Source organism: Lynx rufus, unplaced genomic scaffold (assembly GCF_022079265.1).
Source record: "Lynx rufus isolate CCGP_SWC_20201006 ecotype Redwood Valley unplaced genomic scaffold, mLynRuf1.p SCAF_25, whole genome shotgun sequence".
NCBI classification, from domain to species: domain Eukaryota; kingdom Metazoa; phylum Chordata; class Mammalia; order Carnivora; family Felidae; genus Lynx; species Lynx rufus.
The window spans coordinates 15,350,206-15,365,874 of NW_025814840.1; the positions used below are offsets into that span (position 1 = coordinate 15,350,206).

At 43.0% G+C, this 15,669-nt stretch overlaps 1 protein-coding gene across 1 annotated transcript in view; it reads left to right on the top strand.

Annotated features, from left to right (window-relative positions):
• PCNX2 (pecanex 2) overlaps positions 1-15,669 on the top strand; it is a 300,801-nt gene that overhangs the window by 178,750 nt on the left and 106,382 nt on the right. The window lies entirely within an intron of this gene.

Below are 15,669 nucleotides of genomic sequence, written 5' to 3' on the forward strand. Positions count from 1 at the left end.
TTCTTCTTGGCGTGTGTTAGGTCAAGATACACAGGCAATGAGAAATCCTAATCATAGTTCAGGCAAAATAGGGGGATGGAATCGGATGTCGAACATGGCGGGGGGGGGGGGATAAAATCCACTGGACACTCACCTGAGTGTGTTCTGAGCACCTCGCAAAGCCAGGGTTTGTAAACAGAAATGAAAAGGAATTTGGAACAACTCCTGGTAAATAAACTGACCATCTCACTTCACATCGGGCTTCCTCACGCGCTGTCTTTAATACGGTGGCCGCCGGTGTCTGCCCTCAGCTTGACTTAACCAGCCCCTCCCCCGCTTTTGGTTAATAATTTTTTAATTTTAAGATCTTTTTTCCTGAACTTCATCTTTTACCTCTTTTTGAATCCGTTCTGTTAAATGTTTCTCTTTCTTACTTACCGTTTTCTTCTACCTTTCTCTTTGCTTATTTTAGGTAACAAAATTTCAAAACTCTCATATTGTCCTAACGATGCCCTGTGAGTAATTGTCCTCACCCTATCAGACGTGCGCGTTTCCTCTTATAACTCACGCTGAACTCCGATTTTTCAGCTGCCCGAGTCCCTTCTTGTGTCGTTTGTCACATGCTCTGTGCTATTATTACTTTTGCAGCCTACATCTTATTCCAGAGCCCTGGTCTTGGTCCTTTTCCCACAAACATTTCTTCTGTGTTTGAGTTCTGTTTGGTGTTGATAAAGTTATCCCAATTTTCTCGCGGTTCAAATCACAGGCTTCCATATTCTGTTTTCCTTCACTATGTATAAATTGCCTTTATTTCACATAATAAATGTAAAACTATATCCTATGATCTGTAAAGCATTTTAGAAGTTATTATAAATAACTTTACCACTTGCAGGGGGTAAGAGCTTATAATCAGATGCAAAATGTGTCAGGATGTATTGAATTCCCGGCTCTGGCATTGTTTCTGTTTTGACATGGTGTTATTTACATGCCTTTCTGACCCGCGGTTTCTGATAAAATTGAAAGTAAGGATAGCAGTCTCGCCCGGGCATTGAGAGGATTGAAAGAAGTCTTTAAGTAAGATGTGCTTTCCAAATGCAAGGCAGAATTTGTAGAGCCATTGTAAGTAGAAAAACAGAAGTTATGCACTGTTTAGTGTGGGAAGGAGCGTGGCTGGTTTTCCACACTGAGCTCCACTTAAGAATCTCTCTGTAAAGTGAGACGCCCCAGGTGAACACAGGCAGGACAGAGAGGAGTGAGGGTCTCGCTGTAAAAGTCTTAAGGGCCTGGCTTCTAAGTGATTGTACATCCACAGCAGGAACAGTGATTTTCATTTCCTGGAGCACAGGCAGCCTTCCCCCACTGACACTTGGTGCCATCCTGTGCATCGTGAGCAGCGTGGGACAGGACACAGTCTGAAACTAACTCCGTGCAAACTTAGCGGCTGCAAGCATTTGACTTTCACTTGCCATAATCTTTTTGAAGTCACAGTTCAAACACTAATAAAGTCAGACAGAACTATAGTAGCCGCATTCCTATTTTCTCTAATTGTGGGAACATTAGCACATGTAATTTCAATAGTTTCCTTTTAGGCTGGGGATAAGAACAAAAGCTAGAAAAATCAGCATACTGTATAGCGAGTCAGTCCTGAAACATCCCTAACTCCCTCTGATGCTTGCTCACACTTGATCTTGAGAGAGCTGGGAAGAGCCCATTGTCTGGAATGAGAAACAAAATAAAAATAGGTCGTTAAAGAGACAGCATTGGAGATCTTCCTGGGGGGGGGGAGAGGGAAGCCAGCAGAAATTAGTGACAGAAGACAGTGGTGACGATGAGCGGGACCCACAGTTAATGTTTCCGGTAAATATCCTGCCTGTAATTCCCAACTGATGCTTTCTCTTCTTTCTCATCATTTAAATATACCTTTAAAAAAAATTGTGCCTCAAGGTCTGGAAGGTGGATGTTGGCTAGTCTCTGCAGCCTGCCAGACCTAGTGAAAAATGAAAAACAGGACATAATGAGTTCCAGAGTCCAGTGGGAAAGAATTAGCACCGCCCAAGCATTGACAGGAGGGCGGGGCATTCACAGTTACGGCATCCTGGGCTTCTGGGGAATGGCCAGAGGGGGATATCCCATATCCCCTCTCGAGATGTGTGGTATTCCAAGCCTACACCCAGGTGGTGCATCACCTTTGAGATGTCAGGCCATCCTCCCCCCCCCCCCCCCCCCCCCCCCCGCTCCCGTGTATTCTCAGTCCCCTCCCTCTTTCAGTCCAGCCCCATCAGTCAGCGTTTCCTTTCAAGAATTAACCGCTGTAATTAATTTGTCGCATTTCTGGGGCATCTAGGTCCTTGGCGGGGCAGAAGGCATACTCCAGGTACGGGTACTCGGTTACGACAGTTTCAAAGACAACAAAGCTGCTTTTGTGCTCTCTCACTGGTCTTGAGAAAGTTCCTAGAAACCACTCTGTCTTGACATTTCTAGTAATGCTTAGCTGTAGAAGTAGGACTTTACAGAATCCTGCCGGAGGATAATTCTGCCAGCATTTGCAGAATGCATTGACTACGAAATTCTACAGGCCATTGGCTCAGCATGGGAGGTAGCTCTCTTACTGTCTAGCAAATTAACACTAATGGGTGAAGTTGCTTTTACATGAAGCTACATGAATAATCGCACCGGGGCCATGAGTTGTGGCTCTGTTACAGACGACCGCAACTGCCATTCGAATGATTTGGAACCAGAGTTTCTAAATGACATTTCCCTTTTTGTTTTCTGTATGTAGGTAGAAAGTCTTGCATTAAAATGGAACCTCTTGTTTGGGAATGCATGCTTTTACGGAAGCCTTTGTTCAGAAAACTTTGTTCAACAAAGTAATTGTTCACTTATTTAACATCCCTTAAGCATTATTAAGCATTGTACTAAGGCATAAAGATTACGAATGATACGAAAGGTAGCATGTCTTTATTTGGTACTTTCCATGGGTCAGGTGCTGTTTTCAGCACTTTATACATATTGATGTGCTCGGTCCTTTATGGTAAGGTACTGTTCCTGGTACAGACGAGCAGAGGCACAGAATTTAAGTTAGTCGTCGAAACATCTCGTAGGTATAAAATGGTAGCGCAGGATTCTTCTCCAAGGCTGCGCTTTGTGACACGGCCTCCCCTGCTTGGGGACTCTGGAAAGAAGGCACAAAGGTAAGGAGATAATTACAGTAAATGTGATAAGGAAGGTGGCCATGGCGGAGAATTTCGAGAGGGCACATAAAGCGTACCCAGTCCCACCCAGGAGAATCAGAAACAGTGATGCTCACCTTGAGCTTTGAAAAAGGGGGGAGTGAGTCAGGCAAGGAAGGCAGGGAAAAGTGAGCTGCATCAAGGGAACAGCATGTGCAAAGGCACAGAAGCAAGAGAGAGTTTGGCATGTTCCGGGATCCGCAAGACCCTTGGCAAGCGTGAACACGTGGCGGGGGCGAGTGGTGAGGGATGAAGCAGTGGGTGTCCCAGGTCAGATCGCAAAAGGTCCGGCAGGCTATGTGTCAGGGTTTGGACTTCACTCCTACTTTGGCTGAAGGTTGTTAAGTGAGGAGTAGCAGGATCAGAATTGCATGTTAGAAACATCTCTTTGTGGGAATGATAAAAGATGAGAAAGCATGGATTTTGGAAGTTGGGTAGGAGAGGATCGCAGTAATGCAGGCGACTCATAGTGACAGGTAGAACTGCAGTGGCAGAAGTGAGACAGAGAGAAGGGGACACATTCCAGGAGGGTGTGGGAGGTGGACCTGGTAAATTTAGTGACCACTGGGATGCAGTGGACTTTGGGAGGAAGAGCCACCACTGGGAGCTCTCAGATCGCGACTCTAGTAACTAGTGCTGTCACTAACTAGATTAGCGGGGAAAATAATCTTGGTTCTAGATGTGCTGAATTGTGTAATGAGAAGCGATGAGGACCCAAACTAATTAACCCTGGGAACGGGATTTTTTCCCATTTAAATATTTTAATTTGCATAACTAGTGCATAAATGCATGCTCATTGTAATAAAATTAGAAAACCAATGGAAAAATACAAAGCAAGTCTGTCTTATACAACATTCATCACTTCTTAACCCTCCTCCTCTCCCTAATGATGGTAAACATTTCAGAATAATTCCTTCCATTCTGTTTTCCTAAAAATTCACACACACACACAGAGACACACAGATTTAAAGAGGATCATTCTTTACACATTTTTTACTTTGTTACTTAAAAACATATCTCAGAGACTTCCATGACTATCCATCTAATGTGGCGTCTTCTGTTTGATGCCTTCATAGTATTCCATAGCGCATATCATAATTTGACTAGCCATTCCCCTATGATAAACATTTAGTTTGTTTATAGATTTTTTCTGTAGTAGTTGGGACTAATTTGTTCACAGATTCCATAAATCTACATGAAACTGGCTTCATGACAAAAGGGAATCAAACTGTTCACATAACCAGTTGGGTGATCCAGAGGCTTAAATGATGGCCTTGAAATTCTGTTGTTGTTGTTATTTCTCCTTCTTGTCCTCATGCTGGCTGTCCATCTCTACTCTGCTGGCTTCATTCTTAGATTGTGTCTATCCATGTGTTGTCACTATGGTCGCCAGCAGTTCTAGGTTCACAGCATTCTTATACCTAAAAATCCCAGAAAGAAGAGAAAGCATCTTTCCTAATGATTTCAGCCAAAGTCTTCGGGAAGAGTCTCATTGACTCCTTTGGTGTCATGTGTTCATTCATGAACCAGGGGCAGTGGCCAGAGGGATGTTAGTTCCCTAGTTAATGAAGCCTAGACTTCTTGCCCATACCTCCCTTGAATCCTAACCAAACTGTAGGGACTAGGGGCCAGGGACAGAAGAAGACGAGGCTAGACAAGAAGTGTCTGATGCTACTGCATTTGACTACACGAGATCAAAACTAACTGCTGGTGTTAGGAAACACACAAGTGTCTGTGAAACAGATTCCCACGATGGGAATTGCCGGGTCAATAGCATATACATAAAAGAATCTCAATAGAGAATCCTTCCAAAAGATTTACATTCCTTCCAACAGGGGTGACCAGAGTTCAAGAAATAGATATGAGAAGTGACACTCTCGAAACAAGATCAAGTACGGCATATAATGGTAAGCAGGAAAGGAAACGGGACTTGTCAGGTTTATTGATCTTTTTCATAACTCTGGAATCCTCAGTAAGGTCATCTCGCAATTTCCTCTCTACTAGACGAGACTAACTCCTGTGATAACATCAACCCATAGGGCCTGGAGCGTTCTTTATGGCCCGACAATGTCCTGTCTTCAAGGAAATGAAGTCTGCTGTGATAAAGCTTTCAAATCCTCTGCAACTTTCTGTAGGAAATCTATCTGGATCACATACTAGCAGCCTGGTTGTCATTTAAAAGGATAGATGAGTAAGAAATGGTAAGAGAGAAAAAGAGAATGGTGATGAGTGGGAAGAATGATCACAGCGCAGTAGAAACTCTATACTCAACTAAATTGTAGTGGGTGGTTGGTTGGTTCACTGAAAAACGTAAGCAGGAAATTATAATAAATGATACCTGCCTACCTTATAATTTGATTAAAGTACAAAACTTGTATATGAACTCTTATTGCCAGTCTTTTGAAGCCTTATCTTTGAGTAGGAATCTACAGAATGAGGACTATTTGCTCTTACTGCATGAACCATGCCCAGAATGTGTTTTCTAGGATGTTCAGTGCCCATTTCTGTTTCTTAAATTCTACTTGAAGTGAGAAGTGAAAGTTACCTCTGAACGTCTGAGAGCAGTTCACATTTCTTTGTTCCCAAATCTCCTCTCGTTCGCACCTAAGTCCACAACAGTATTTTTAGAGAGGTCTTCCTCAAGCTCTCGGCATTCAACTTTACTGTGATAGAAACACCCTGTTCTGTACCTACTCGTATTGTTTGTTCTCATATTGCATCAGTTTATGCAATATTTAATTGAGTAAAAAGATCATTATACTGACACGTAAAACTGATACGGCCTGGGCAACCAGCATAAAGACCTGTTGTTGATCATTCAACTCCAGTGGGGGGATTGATCAGGAGTGTACTGGCCTTCAGTGGTCATTGGGTTGTGGGACTCACCAGTAAGTTTTACAGCGCAAATATAAATGTCAATCAGTCTGAAAGTCGATTAGGCAGGTTTTTGAAAGCAAGGGTCTCCTTTGGTAAGGTACGTAGGGGAGAGCCATATTTGCTTGGCTATTGAGTCATCTGTGTTCTTCGAGGTGCTGTACCCAAACTGAAGTTAAGGAGACATGTAGGATCTCAGCATACGACATAGAGAATTTGATTCAGCAATTATTATTTAGTGCTGCCTGAGGAAGGGAGGTGCTTCCGCAGAAAGAAATGCCCTCACAGAGCTTAGCCTGTTGGGAGAGATGGAATAATTACAAACAACAGAGAGTTAAGTTTCCTCATCAGGCACCCTAAGATTCTGACTGCTTTCTCAGCTTCCTAGTCAGACATGAACCTTTGAAAATATACACCCGGTGCCTCTGAGTTTTCGCCACCCGCTGCCACCACTTTGGTGCCAGCCACCCTCTCCCTCCCCTGCGTTATGGTAGCAGCCTTCTAACAGGCCTCTCTGCCTCCACCCCTGCTACTACAGCCCCTTCTCAACAGAGGGGCCAGAGGGTTTGTTTTATATAAACTTACTTTGGAATAATTTTAGATTCATAGAGAAGATGTAAAGGTAGTGGAGTTCCCACACACCCCATACTCAGTGTCCCCTGTTATTAACATGTGACATTAGTCTACCACATTTGTCCCAATTAAGGAGCCAAGGTTGATTTGTTTTCATCAACTAAAGTCCATACTCAGTTCACTCAGTCCATACTCAGTTTCTTTAGTTTTTCTGTAAGGTGTCCTTTTTCTTTTCCACCCGAGACTCCACCCACACTGCACTTAGTTGCCCCGCCTCCTCCTTAGGCTCCTCTTGGCAGTGATAGTTCTGATGTTTCGCTCGTGAAGTTAACGGTTTTGAGGAGTATTGGTTGGGTATATTGTGACATGTCTTTCTGTTAGAATTTGGGTGATGCTTTTGAGACCTGAGTTATGGGTTTGTGGAAGGCAGATGACAGAGGTAAAGTGTCATTCTCATCACATCATATCAAGGATTCATGCTAGCAACATGACTTAACATTTGATGTTGACCTTCACCTGGGCGAGGTAGTATTTGTCAGGCTTTTCCATGTAAAGTTATCCTTTTGTGAGTCTTTCTATATTCCTTGGAGGAAAATCACTATGTGTAGTTCACATTCAAGGAGTGGGAAGTTGTATTCTACTTCCTTGATGGGAATGGAAGAAATAATAAATTGTTTGATTTATTTTGAAAATTATTTTATTTTTCTGCATGAGAGATTTGTCTATCTCTCATCTACCTATCTACCTATTTTTATATCAGAATGGACTTGTAGATACTTATTTCATACTTTGGGTAATAATACAATATTGCTTTACTCATCTTGTTGCTCTTTGGTTATTTGGAGCTCTTTCGGTCGGCTTTTGTGTCACTTTGACATAATCCCACTGTGTGTGTGTGTGTGTGTGTGTGTGTGTGTGTGTGTGTGTGTGTGTTAGCACTTTCTTACTTTCCCCCACTGTAAGATGTAAGATGTTCTTGCATATGTCCCGCCCCAGTCCTAAAATTTGCCATTTCTCCAAGGGGGACCTGCTTTCTTTTATTAGGGAATGGTATTTAGAAACCAAAATCAGGAACCCAAGTGTGCTTGTTGATACTTGAGTGTCATTGATTTCAGGCACTCTCAGCCAACAGAGCAAGGGAATATATGTGTGTATACCCATGTATAGACACATATCTAGAAATAATTCTGCATGTAACCACTTGTGTCTACATTAAGTGAAACGTGAGTTCTTACTGATATCTCCAAGTTGAATCCATTACCACAGGGATCATTCCGGCCAGTCGCCCTTGCTTACTGTTACTTCCCACTCCATCAGTGAGAAACCTGACTTCTACCATCTGTTATACATTTAGTTAACTGTTTAGTTCTAGTGTGTGTGTATAGTCATTTCATAATTGCCAACCTGTGCCCCCATGGGAAACAATCTTATCAACTAGAGCACAGTGCTCAAGTGCAATGTAGTTCCTTTTTGCCTTTAGTCTTACGGATTCCACTCATTTTCAAAGTTACTTGAGTCAGCACCTTGTTCTTCCACCTCCCTTGGTGAGGTTATTTCATACATTTATACCATAGTTACATTGTTTTGTCACTGTCTGCATTCCATTTGGAGATCTCCAACCTCCTAGATGATTGTTAAAAAATTTGCATACATTAAGTTTTCTCATGTGATAAATTTCTGTGGACTTTAACAAATCTATAATTGCATGCATACATTATTAGGGTATCTTACAAAATAATTTGCCCTAAAAAATCCCGTGTGCTTCATCGATTCATTCGTCTCTCCCCTTCTCAAAACTCTGGCAACCATTGATATGTTTACCACTGCTTTGGTTTTGTCTTTTTCAGCATATCATATAATTGGAATCATATGCCTTTTCACATGGGCTTCGTCCACTTAGCAGTATACATTAATGATTTATCTGTGGCTTTGCATGGCTTTGGCTTGAGAGCTCGTTCCTTTTTATTGTTGAATAGTATTCTGTTGTGTGGATGTTTATCCGCTCACCTGTTGGAAGAAATCTTGGTTTTTCTAGTTTTTGGTGATTATGAATAAAGCTGCTATGAACATTTGTCTGCAGGTTTTGTGTAGACTTAATTTTCAATTAAGACGGATAAATACCTGATAGCCAAATTAATGGCAAAAGTATGTCTAGTTTTGTAAGAAACTGCCAAATTATCTTCCAAAGTGCTGTCTACTGTTCTGCATTTTTGCCACAGTGGATGAGAGTTCTTATTGTTCCTCTACCTCACATAATTTATGCTGTCAGTTTTGGGGGTTTTAGCAATTCTAGTAGGTATTTATAGTGCCATCTCCTTTTCATTTTCATTTCCCTAAAGACAAGTGCTGTTGGTGTTGTCATATACTTATTTGCCAACTGTGTATCTTCTTTGTTGGAGTGTCCAGATTTTTTTGCCCATTTTAAAATTGGTTTATTTTCTTATTGTCGAGTGTAAGAGTTCTTTGCATACTGTGGCTACAAGCCCTTTGTTAGATATATGTTCTCTGGGCTTGTCTTTTCATAGCGTGGTTTTTAGATCTTCTGTGGTGTTCCTCTAGGGTAGAAGAGGTTATTTACTAAATTTTTCTTGCCCTGCTAGGCTGCCCTTTTCCTGGTCATCTGGCTAGAGAAAGCAGACTTTTTTTTTTTTTTTTTTAATTTTGGGCTTTTTTGGTTTATGTCTCTTGACATTTCTGAGTTGCTGGCTTGCTTAGCTCTAAATTTGCAAAATGCGTGGTCAAAAGAAAATCCGGGGGCGGGGGGGGGCGCCTGGGTGGCTCAGTCGGTTAAACGTCCGACTTCGACTCAGGTCACGATCTCGCGGTCCGTGAGTTCAAGCCCCGCATCGGGCTTTGGGCTGATGGCTCGGAGCCTGGAGCCTGGAGCCTGCTTCCGATTCTGTGTCTCCCTCTCTCTCTGCCCCTCCCCCGTTCATGCTCTGTCTCTCTCTGTCTCAAAAATAAATAAATGTAAAGAAAAAAAAAGAAAATCCAGGGAACTCAATACCATTTATTTCCCCAGATCCCAGGGCCCTTAGCTGGTTTCCCCCTTTCTCTCCAACTTTCAGAGTCTTCTTAGGTTTATTTAGTAAGCCATTTTCAAGATTTTCAGTTGTATTTAACAGGAGCAATAGAGAAAGATATGTACTTCCTGTTCCCCAAAGTGGAAGCCTATGATGTACACTTTAAACTAATCTAAATCCATCATCAAATGATGCTATAATGCTTCACTTTCTAACTCAGGTACCTTTTAACAGAATATTTTCAACTTCTCCTTCCTGTCCTTCCTACACAGTAGTTATTCATTTCTTTATTTTAAAATCACCCAATGCATTATTCCTATTATTTCTTTAAACAAAAAATTATATTTTATATCACTTGTAAAATAACAATAATAAAATATTTTACTTTACCTTCACTTCTTTCTTTATATAGATTTAAGTTTCTGACCTGTATCATTTTCCTTCAGCATGAAGAAATTTTAACATTTCTTGCAGGGAAGGTCAGCTGGTAATGGATTTCCTCAGGTTTTGTTTACTAAATCTTTATTTTTTCCCCTTCAATTTTGGAGAATAATTTTGTTGGATGTACAGTTCCAGGTTGGCAGGGTTTTTTCTATCAACACTTCAATAAATATTTCACTCCACTTTCTCCATGCTTGCATGAATTCTAATGAGAAATCTGTTCGAATTTCTTTGTTCTTCTATATGTAAGGTCTTTTTTCTTCTGGATTTCAAGATTTTTCTCCTTTTTAGCTTTCTGGCTTGACTATGACATGCCTAGGGATGTGTGTGTGTGTGTGTGTGTGTGTGTGTGTGTGTCCAATCTTGCTTGGTTCTTTGAGTTTTCTGGGTTTGTGTTTTGGTATCTGTCATTAATTTTGGAAGTTCTTGGCTATTATTCAAATATTTCTTCCACTCTTTCTTCTTCCTCTGGTATTACAATCACACATATGTTACACCTTTTCTTATTGTCCCGCAGTTCTTAGATATTTTCTTTTTGTTTCGTTTTGTTTTTCTGTTTCCATTTCAGTCAGGGAAGTTTCTATCGACCTATCTTCGAACTCACTGATTCTTTCCTTGACCATGTCCTGTCTATTGATGAGTCTGATAAAGGCGTTCCTTTTTGCTGTGATCGTGTTTTTAATTTCTAACGTTTCCTTTACCCTTTCTTAAAGTTTCCATTTCTTTGTTGATACTAGATACCTGTTCTTGCATGCTATCTACTTTTCCATTAGAGCTCCAAACGTATTAATCAGTTATTTTTTATTCCCTGTGTGATCATTCCAACATTTGTGTCCCATCTGAGTCTGGTTCTGGTTCTTGCTTTGCCTCTTCTGACTGTTTTTCCTCGCCTTTTGGCACACCCTTAATTTTTTGTCGAAAGCAGGACATGTTGTATCACGCAATAGAAACTGAGGTGCATATGCCTTTAGTGTGAGGATTTCTGTTAATCCGATTGGGAGAGGGACTATGTTTCATGTTTGCTGTAACTGTAGGTCCCAGATGCTTCAACTTCTTCTAACGTCCTTGTTTTTGTCTCTTCTTGATTTTTGACTTCACTAAAATCTCAGAGAGAGTTGTGTCTTGTGTTATTTTAGCAGTAACCTAGTGTTACTATACTGGATCATTGTTGGTGTGTTGGTAAGGTATGGAGCGGGTGGGCGGGGGTGGGGAGAGTATTCTATTATCTTCCGATTAAATCTCAGTCTCTTATTGGACCTGTGTCTCTGGGCTGGGATCTTCATAAGTGTTTCCAGAATGGTGTAGCTTTTTTTCCTCCCAGTGCACTATACTCCCTTTGCTGGTAGTAGCATTCTTAATCTATTTCTTTAAAGCCCTGACTCTGTTGCTGTGTTTTTTCCTCTTTTAGGTGAGGTAAGCTGGAGAGGGAGGGATTCCCTCCCCCTAACTCGGATAAGGCTCAGGCAAAGCCCTTTGCCCTTCTGCTTGGGCCACTGTGTTTCACAGTGGTTAATCTCCTCCCCCTGCCAGATCCCTGAAGAGATTTTTCTTGGCTCTCCATCCCGAGGACCTATTGGGATTTCTGGGGTAGAAAAGAGGGAGGGCCCCCTAAGACTGTGGCGCCCGGGGGTTTCTAACTCTCGTGCTGATCCACACTCAGCCTCTAGCAGTTTGCTAGAATCACCATGAAGTGTTCCTACCAGTTTCACGGCTCTAGAAGCTTCTGCCCCAGATGAGCAGGGCTCAATGAATCTTTCAGAGAGGCAGCTTTCCCTGTGACATCAGTTGTCTGATGGGTCGAGAAGACATTGCGTTTCAGTTTGCTTAGCCTTCTCTTGTGGCAAAAGTGGGAATGACAACTCTTAATCTTTTTTCATTGTTGGAGCTGAAACTAGAAGTCTCTCAAGTTTTTCTTTTAAAGCACACCCCGGATCTTGTCCCTGCTCAGAACCGTGACGTGGCTCCCCATCTCTTGCACAGTGAAAGCCAAATCCCTGGCACTAGCCCGCAGACCAATGCCAGCTGGGTCCCCATCACTGCTCTGACCTCTTTTTCTCCTCTCCTCCTGTTTAACCCAGCTCGCCTTGCTTTTCCTCCGCTGTGCGAAGCATGCTCTCGTGGGGACCCCTCGTTCTAGCTGTTTCTCTGGTCTAAAAATGTTCCTCCCCACGTGTCCACTGGACTCACCCCACCAGATCTGTCCGGGCTTTGCTCAGATTTCACCTTCTCAGTCAGCCCCACCATCGTATTACAGCTCGGCCTGCTCTGTCTACCCTCCGCCAGCCCCCCACCCCAGGCCTTTTACGTGGAACTTTTGGTGAGAGCGTCCACCACCTTCTAGCTGGCTCTGTCATTGGCTTGTTTATCATTTTATTACCCCTCCCACTGGAGTGTAAATTCCATGAAGGCAAAGATCTTTGCCTGTTTTGTGTACTGATACGTCCCAATTTCCAGATCAGGGTCAGGCGTGCAGTGGTGTAGGATAAACGTCCGTGTAATGTTGAAAGTTGCCCTTGTGCACCAGCTGTCCAGTAATTCACCCACAGTCACTCTCTCTGAGAGTGACTTAGGAGTGTGGGTCACACTTGAACTTGGTCCCAGGCCCACTCTGCCCAAGGCCAGGAGTACAGAATGGTTTGCAGACAGTTGACAAAGCCACCGTCCAGGCTCTCGGGGACACATGTTCACTTGCAGTGGCCCCCCCAGGATGGCTCAGGAGAAAATTGTCACAAGCTCTGCCCTGCATCTGGAAACAAAGAACGTGGTCCAATATGTTCGGGTTCCCAAAGAAATTGGAAATTCCTCAAGTGGTAGAGAACCATGGGGACATTTATTTGTTCCCTACTTCCCGCAACATCTAACAAAATGCAGGGTCGCCCTGATTACCCAAGCTGTATCCGTTGAAATCAGTTGAGAGGTGAGAAATGGAAAAGCTGGTTTTTGAAAAATGAAGTATAAGCTTGGACGTGGCGATCAGATGACATTTTATTGTTCTAGAGAGATGATGATTCACAGTGCAGGGGCAGAGGAGTGTGTGGGAAGAGAAAAGGTTATTTAGACTGAGCATATGGGTCACTCCGAGTTCCCTCCTCAGGCTTTTCCTGGTATATATTTTCATTTTCTTGGTTTCCTATAAATCCTGTTTAGCTGTGTCACTGTTGCCTGCCGCCCTGTTCACACTGGGGAGCTAACACATGGCCAGCATTGCTGTCTGCTCTGCTGTGAGTGAGTTGCTTTGTGCTCTATAGTCGGCAGAGCCCCTCTTGCAAAACCGAGGGGTAAATCACCCTGCATGTAGCTGTAGATCTTCCCCAGTGGTGAGAAACTGGTGTCATCCAACTGGCCAGCCCTTTACTGTGTCCAGTAACTTCCGGGAAGGGCCTGAGCAGCCCCAAACATCCTTTGCTTGAGATTTACAGCCTAACACATAAACTTTCTTGGCTTCCACTCCCCAGCACACCGCCCACACATCAAGGAGCGGAGTTTCCCTTAACTCAAACCATGCAAGTTACTGTAATTTATCTCCTGGGAAGAGATAGGGAGCTGAAATGTTCATCTCCTCTGAACCTCTGCCTTCAAAATAGGGATGAGTTTTGCCTCCCCATTTGGGACCTCCAGCCTGGTATGCAAGAGAGAGACCTTCCCCCCCCCCTTCAGGCTTCCTACATTCTCATGTTAAAGAATGCTATAAAAAACACTTGGATTTAGTAATGTTCAGAGATCTACATAGTTAAGAGTGTCCCTGTTGATATGTTAAATAAGTATTTACAGGCTCTTTTTTGTTTGTTTGTTTGTTTGTTTGTTTATTTATTTATTATTTTTGATTGAGTGAGCCAGGGGCAGAGGGAGGGAAGGAGAGAGAGAGAATGCCACCAGGGGCAGAGAGAAACAAAGAGAGGGAAAGAGGGAATGAGAGAGAGAATCCCCTGAAGGTTCCACACTGTCAGTGTAGAGCCCAAAGAGGGGCTCAGACTCACAAACCGTGAGATCTTGACCTGAGCCAAAGTCAGATGCTGAACTGACTGAGCCACCCAGGCGCCCCCAGGCTCCCATTTATTTAAAGTCTACAGCTTTCTCCCCCGAAGAAGGCTGTTCCCTGGCTCAGTGTTGCAGCCCCTCCCATCAGGGCAGTGGTGATGTGTCTTTGTGTAGACAGATTCTTGAAGAGCCACGGCTGATGAGTCTTCCCAGGAATAGGGAAGTGATGTGTGCTGAAGGCACGCAAAACCTACTTGAGTAGCTTCAGAGGATTCAGGAGATGTGATGACTCTAGACTCCCTTCACTGGCAGAATTCTGAAAACCTCCCTTACTTGGTGGGGAGCAGTGCCCTCCTTAAAGCCCTCCTTAAAATGCTTCCCAGAGGGAGAGCTTAATTTGGTTGAGTCAGGCAATATTTTCCTTACAAGGCTGACAATCCTTTACTGGCTGGGGGCTTCTGGTTCTACAGGATTACACATGAACCTGTGGATTCCAAATAGTGTCTTTTACCAGGTGCCCATACTGAGGACAAGAACTTCAAGGTCACAGACTTACTTTCCTTCCTTCCTTCCTTCCTTCCTTCCTTCCTTCCTTCCTTCCTCTTTCTTTCTTTCCTTCCTTCCTTCCTTCCTTCCTTCCTTCCTTCCTTCCTTCTTTCTTTTCTCTTCTCTTCTCTTCTCTTCTCTTCTCTTCTCTTCTCTTCTCTTCTCTTTTCTTTTCTTTTCTTTTCTTTCTTTTCAACTGCCAGTTTTGGAAATACTTTGATGGACCAAACCACAATGCTTCTGCCTGAAGGAAGGGGCCTGATGATTCTGAGATGGTTGCCATGTAAGTTTAAAATCTCCAGAAAGAAAAGGAGAGTGAATTGCTCCTCTTATAAGGAAAATCCGTGGCTATTGCAAAGATCTGGCATGTGAATGGAAGCAACAAGAAAATTTCCACTGAACGCATGCCAGCGATAGTCGCGGGTTATATATCACTTGATGAGTTGGGGAACCTCCTGAATCTTTCATTGACTCATTGTTTCACTTTCTGAAAAGCAGTTACTGCACATACATCCACTGTGTGCCTATATTGCTTACCTGCCGGAAGGTGAGTCTACAACATAAAGAATACTCAGTGCCTGCTGCCAATGTGTATACACTCCAGTGGGGGACAAAGGAGATAAAAACATATAAGAAGTACCTTTGAAACAATCTCGAAAGGGCAATAGACAAAGTAACATATTTGTTGAGCACTTAATACATGCTGAGTCCTACAATAAAAACTTACCTGGATTACCTCATTTAATCTGCGCAATACATTTCTGAGATACGTAGCATTATCGTATCCACTTTGCAGATAAGAAAACTAAGGCTCAGTGGAGCAAAACCTGCCAAAGATCACGCAGCTAGTGAGAGGCAGAGCTGGGATGGGAACTCGGGTCTGTATGACCGCCAAGCCCACTGTTGAAACCAGGATGCTGTGCCTCTACTTTGTGTGTGATTTGAAGTTAGAAGCCACAGATAGAGGAGACCTCCAGAGGGAGCAACTAGTTAAGGCGATGGGGGGAAAGGTCACAGGAAGCACT